Source organism: Jaculus jaculus, chromosome 1 (genome assembly GCF_020740685.1).
Source record: "Jaculus jaculus isolate mJacJac1 chromosome 1, mJacJac1.mat.Y.cur, whole genome shotgun sequence".
Lineage (NCBI taxonomy): Eukaryota > Metazoa > Chordata > Mammalia > Rodentia > Dipodidae > Jaculus > Jaculus jaculus.
In genome coordinates, this window is record NC_059102.1 from 191,932,723 (window position 1) to 191,939,080 (window position 6,358).

General features: G+C 39.4%; 1 pseudogene; it reads right to left on the bottom strand.

Moving 5' to 3' along the window:
* Window positions 1-4,508: 4,508 nt before the first annotated feature.
* LOC101611869 lies at window positions 4,509-5,662 on the bottom strand (annotated as a pseudogene).
* Window positions 5,663-6,358: the final 696 nt, after the last annotated feature.

Here is a 6,358-nt window from a genome sequence, read left to right on the forward strand (position 1 = left end):
TTATAAATTGAGGTGCACCTGAGTTTGGTGCATAAAGATTGATGATCACAATATCCTCTTGCTGGATTGTTCCCTTGATCAGTAGGAAGTGGCTTTCTTTGTCTTTTTTGATTATTTTTGGTTTGAAGTCTATTTTATCTGATATTAATATGGCTATACCTGATTGTTTCTTATTCCCATTTGCTTGGAATATCATTTTAAACCCTTTCACCCTGAGGAGGTGTCTGTCTTTAGTGGTGATGTAGGTTTCTTGAAGACAACAGATTGAAGAGTCTAATTTTCTGATCCACCCTGTTAGATTGTGTTTCTTGATGGGTGAATTAAGGCCATTGATATTTAGGGTAATTAGTGTGAGGTTTGATTTGATCCCTGCCAAATTATGTTGGTTTATGGGTTTGGTGATTTGATGGACTTTGAAGGTTTTTTGTGCCTTCTCTGAGTTAGGTTATTGTGATCTGCTTCTTGTAGGCACTTGAGGTTGATTAGTTGATCTTCTGTGTGGAGAATTTCCTGAAATACACTCTGTAGGTTTGGTTTTGTGTTCATATAATTGTAAAGTTAAGTTTTGTTATGGAAGCTTTTTCTTCCGTCATCTATAATGAGGGACATTTTTCTGGGTAGAATAGTTTGGGGTGGAAGCCATAGGTTCTTAGTGTTTGCAATGTTCCATTCCAGGCCCTTCTGGCATTCAGTGTTTCTGTTGAGAAGTCTGAAGTGATTCTTATTGGGTTACCTTTAAATGTGATGTGTTATTTTTCCCTAGCTGATTTTAGGACTTTCTCTTTGATATAAATGTTTAGAGTCTTAATGACAATATGTCTTGGAGAGTTTCTCCTTGGTCCAATCTGTTTGGAGTTCTGTAAACTTCTTCTATCTTGATGGGCCTTTCTATTGAGAGAGTGGGAAAGTTTTCTTTGATTATTTTGGTTAATTAGTTCTTCATGCCTTTGGTCTGAATTTCTTCCCCTTCTGATCTTCCCATGATCCAAATGTAAGGATGTTTAAGGATATCCCACAATTCTCTTGTTTTCTGTTCACTGATAATTTTAAATTTATTGAAGCTTTTGAACTGTTGAACTGTTTGTTCTGTTTTTTCTTCCAGATCTGAGTTTCTATCCTACACATGGCTGACTCTGTTCTTGAGAGCTTCTAAAGAGTTTTGATCTTGTGCAATTAGGTTTGCATTTTCTACTACTTTTCTATGTATGGTTTCCATCCCTCTGTCAAGTTCCCTTTTCACATCATTTTCTGATTTTCTTGGTGCTTTTTGGAATTCCTCCTTGCATTTCTTTATGTCTTCATTTAGCATAGCCAGCTGGTTTTTTAGGTCTTCTTTTTTCTTTTTTTTCCCTTTCCACTTTCCTTTATGTCCTTTAACTGTTTTTGAACCCCTTCTATTATCTTATCTATTAGGTCTAGTCTAGTGTTGGCAGCATCCACATGATTATCAGTCCTTTCTTGCTTTTCTAGAAGTTCTACCAATAATTTTTTCAGGGTTACATTGCACAGTACTTCATTTTGGTATTCTGATCCTATTGTCTCTTCTATGTTTTGGTTAGAAATATCTATTTTAGGACTGGGAGATCTTATTTGATTTAACTGTCTTTGATTTTTTATGTTATTCCTTTTGTGTTGTGGTCTGCCCATCACAGTGTGGGAGCTGGAAGAATGGAACTTTAGTTTTGATGGGCGGGGGAGGTGGTGCAGTTTTGTGGGAGTGGAGATTGGCACAGTGGCCTTGATGGAACAGATCTGAAGTCATGCAGGGTCGGATAATGCGGGGTTGGGGCAGTGAGAGGTTGGAAAGGCATGTGAGGCAGAATCAGGGTGCAGCAGAACAGTTCTGAAGTCACGTGGGGCAGGTAGAAATAGAGCGGAATGGGCGGGAAGTTGTATGGGGGAGGATAGGGATGGAGCAGAGGGAGCAGGTCTGAAGTCATATGGGACGGGGTCAGAGCAGAGCAGAGTGGTTCAGAAGCCATGTGGGGGTGGAGCTGAGCAGGGAAGATCCAAAGTCACAGGGGTGGAAGCAGGGTAAAGCCTTCCTTGTGCCCCATAAGTTTTTGTAGATTGTGTCTTCATTATCATTCAATTTTACACATTTTATGAATTCTTTTTTGATTTCCATGACCCATTCATTGTTTAAAAGTGTGTTGTTTAGTCTCCAGGAATTCTTCATGTCTTTCTTGTTAATTTCTAGCTTTAAAGCATTGTGATCTGACATGATGCAGGAAGTTAGTTCAATTTTTCTGACATTATAAAGGCATGCTTTATGGCCTAATCTATAATCAGCCTTGGAGAAGGTTCCATGGGCTGCTGAGAAGAGTGTGTATTCTGTAGAGTTTGGATGGAATGTTCTGTAGACATTGTTTAGGTTTAGTTGATCTATGATATTGTTGAGCTCTATTATTTCCCTGTTGACTTTCTGCATGGATGATTTGTTTATTGATGATAGGGAAGTACTGAAATCTACAACCAGGATGGTGTTGTTGTTTTGTCTGTTTTACTGTCAAGTAGATTTTGTTGTATAAATTTTGGTGCCCCTATGTTGGGCACATATGTACTTAGGTCTGTGATGTTCTCATGTTGGATCATTCCTTTGATGGATAAGAAGTGGTCTTCTTTGTCCTTTTGGTTGCTTTTGGTGTGAAGTCTATTTTATCAGATATTAATACAGCAACACCTGCTTATTTTTTTTAATTTCCATTTGCTTAGAATATCATTTTCCAACCTTTCACCCTGATGAGGTATTGATCTTTAGTCATGAGGTTGGTTTTTTGAAGACAATAGATAGAAGGGTCCAGTTTTTTGATCCATTATGATAACCTGTGTCTTTTAATGTGTGAATTAAGATCATTAATATTTAAGTTTATTACTGGGGTGTTTGAATTTATGCCTGCCCTGATGAGGTGTTTTATAACAATTGGTGATTCCTTTCATTTTGTACTGCTATTTTGGTTTTTGTGATCTTGTTGGCTCTTGAGATTGGTTGTTTGATGTTCTACATGGAGTATTCCCTGAACTATTTTCTGTAGGCTTGGCTTTGTGTTCATATAATCATAGAGTTAACTTTTTTAATGGAAAGATTTTCTTTCACCATCTATTATGAGGGATACTTTTTGTAGGTAGAGTAGCTTGGATTAGATGCCATTATTTTTCAGACTTTGAAGTGTTTCCTTCCAGATGCTTCTGGCTTTTAGGGATTCCATTGAGAAATATGATGAATTCTGATAGGGTTGCCTTTGTATGTTGTGAATTGTTTTTCTCTTGTTGCTGTTAATACCCACAACTGTCTGTTTTTTTATTTTTTATTTTATTTTATTTTATTTTATTTTATTTTGGTTTGTTTGTTAAGAGTTTTAACTATGATGTGTCCTGGAGAGTTTCTTCTTTGGTCCTGTCTGTTTGGTTTTCTCTGGGATTCTTATACTTGGATAGGCTTCTTTTTTGAGAGATTCAGAAAATTTTCTTTAATAATTTTGTTGAATATGTTCTGTATACCTCTGCCCTGAATTTCCTCTCCTTCTGGTATCTCATGATCTGATTTTTGGTCATTTTAGTGTATCCCACAGTTCCCTCATATTCTGTTCACTTAATTTGTTGATCTTAACAAAGTTTTTGGCCTCTCCATCAATTTCTTCTGTCTTGTCTTCGAGGTTAAAGGTTCTTTCTTCCACAGGAGTAACTTTGTTGGTGAAGGGATTTATAATTTCTATTTGATTTTTGTTTTCTGTTATGTTATTTTACATAGTGTCCATACCTTTATGGAGGTATCATTTGTAATTTGAATTTCTTTTCTTCTTTACTTCTTTTATTATCATCATAGTCTCTGCATCAAGATATATAGCAACAATAGCAGGATTCTTCTTAAACCTTAGTATTAAATATTAAATATCTTTCTCCATTTAAAGTTTATATTCTTCTGCTAAGAAAAAAAATCAAAACTCAAGTTATCTGAAGTCTGGACATATTTCCATGATTTGCTGGGGTACGTAAAAGTTTGTGGATTTATTCTTCCTGCTGTGTAAGCGGGTCTAGGCCCTAGAAAGATGGGACTAGGTTATAATTATTTTTGAAAAGTGTGCTACAAAAATGATGGCTTGTTATAAGCCAGGTTACAAAGTAAGGAAAGGGGCAAGGAAGTGATATTTTCTTCAATAAATACAAACAAATATAGTTTATAAAGAGTTGCAGGCCATATTTTTTTTCCCAAAATGGTTGGAGGGGTAAAATCTCAATGTGAGTTCCAAAGTTGTGTGTCTGTGAAGGACCAGTAGTTGCCTTGTTGAGAAGGTGATGGCTGAGGAGGGGGATGGCTGTGTTGACCATTGACACCTTTCCCAGGCAGAGAATGAAAATGGAAAGTTCATTGCCCAGTGGCTGTGAAAGTGAGCTGAAGTTTGACTTGTATTGAATTCTCTAAGAGGTTTCTTCTAGAAACAAACAACCCAGACTGTTCCTCTTGCTTCAGCAAAGAAGTTATTTTTTAAAAGCACTTGGTAAGTTCCTTCTCCACCCCTCAGGTGGGAAAGCTCAGAGCAGGGAGTCATCAGTACAGCCACCTTCTAGGCCATAACGGAATTCCTGAAGTTTGGAGATGCCATAGAAGTGAACAAAAGGTGCCACCACCAAGATGTGGAAAATGTGATGAGACTGGAACCATATGTCAAATTTTCCAGGAAAGAACTGTTCAGGAATGTGAGCAGTGTAAAGGCCAGTTCTGGTGATGTATGACATGGCCATGAAGAAGAACCAGCCCATGTGGCCCACAGTGGTGGCCTTGACAAAGCCCTCTGCAATGGTGAAGTGCATGGTAGGCATGACACCATTCAAGCCCAGTACCAGGAACACTCCTGCTTGTGTCTGACAGTACTTAGGAGTGGCCAACCGGTCCCACTGTGCCACAATGATGGCAGAAATGCCTAAGACACAGACAATGGTGAGGTGGATGAGCCGAGGCTGTGGGGAGCAGTAGAAGGAATAATAGAGCCAGGAGACAAAGCTCTCCATGATGACTACAGCAATCCCTGAACAGTCCAATTTGGAAAAAGTCCAGGAGACCTTCTCTGAATGACAATAGACAGTGTGGAAGAGCCAGAAGAAGCTGAGGCAGAGCACTGCAGCCAAAAAGAACACCCCCAAAACTACTTTCTCCTGCAGTGGAGCCATGAAGTACATATTTGGTCAGAGCATGGTCAAGATTCCCAAACACAGAAACAGCACAAAACCAAGTAAATGGGTCCAGATATTGCCAGTTTCTGTGTGAATGCAAAAGATGCTCTTGAAGCAAGCCTGAAAAGAGGACATAGGTGGTCTATGGCCATGTAGCAGGTAGTCATTGTCTTTCAGCCAGTCAGTTAAGTATATCATATGGGATGACCCTCCAATGTCCCTCCCAGACCTTATACAGAAACTCCTCCATCTTCTCCATAGCATGTTGGGCCTGCAGGGGACATGTCAGTACTCACACTTCCTCCTCTTCTTCCTGAGGCACTGGGCAGGTTTGCTCCTCTTCAGCTTTGGTGGTGGTGTTGGCAGTTTCCCTCTTGCCCTTCTCCTCCAGCAGGGGTCCCAGTTCAGCCAGCTCCCATGTGTGGGTTTCCCTGTTGCTGGCAGGAGCCCAGCTGCCCTGTGCCACTGCAGATGCTTTGTGGGAAGACATCTTGCTAATATCTCGTTATCCTGGGGAAATGTTGGGGGTCTCCCAGGTCCAGGGGGCAGAGATCTTCCTGTGGTGGTAAACAGGCTGGGCGGGATGCCTGTGGGTGGCGGGAGAGGAGAGGACACTGTGGACTCTGCGCTGGAGGTAGCTGCGCCCTGAGCAGCGCCGGATCCTCAGCGACCGCACCTAATTTGAATTTTGATATTCTCGATACTTCCTGAAGTTCATTCTTCCATTTGATCAAGTTTTCATTAAGCTTAATCAACTGGTTACTTAGCTGTTGATATCTTCTGTTTCTTGCTTCACCTTCAATTTATTCCTGTCTCCTTGGACTGTGTTTTAACGTTCTCTTCAATCAAGTTATGCCTACTGTTAATAGCTGAATACTCTAGGAGACCATTCTGTTCAATTTAATTGAAATGATTGTTGGTTCTTTGTGGTTTTTTTTTTTTTTTTTTTTTTTTTTTGCTTTCAGTTCAGCTAATTTTTTGATCAGGGTGTCATTGGTTGTTGTGTTTTCATTTTAAGAATGAATTACTGTTGATTTCTCTATGATTTCAATGGAGGCTTCCATTGTAGGGCTAGGCTTCCTTGGTGGTGATCTCTCAGTGTTCTAACTTTTATTGGATTTTTTGTGTTGTTGTTTACCTATTTTAGGAAGACACTTTATTTTATGAGGAGAAAGCAAGTTTTTGT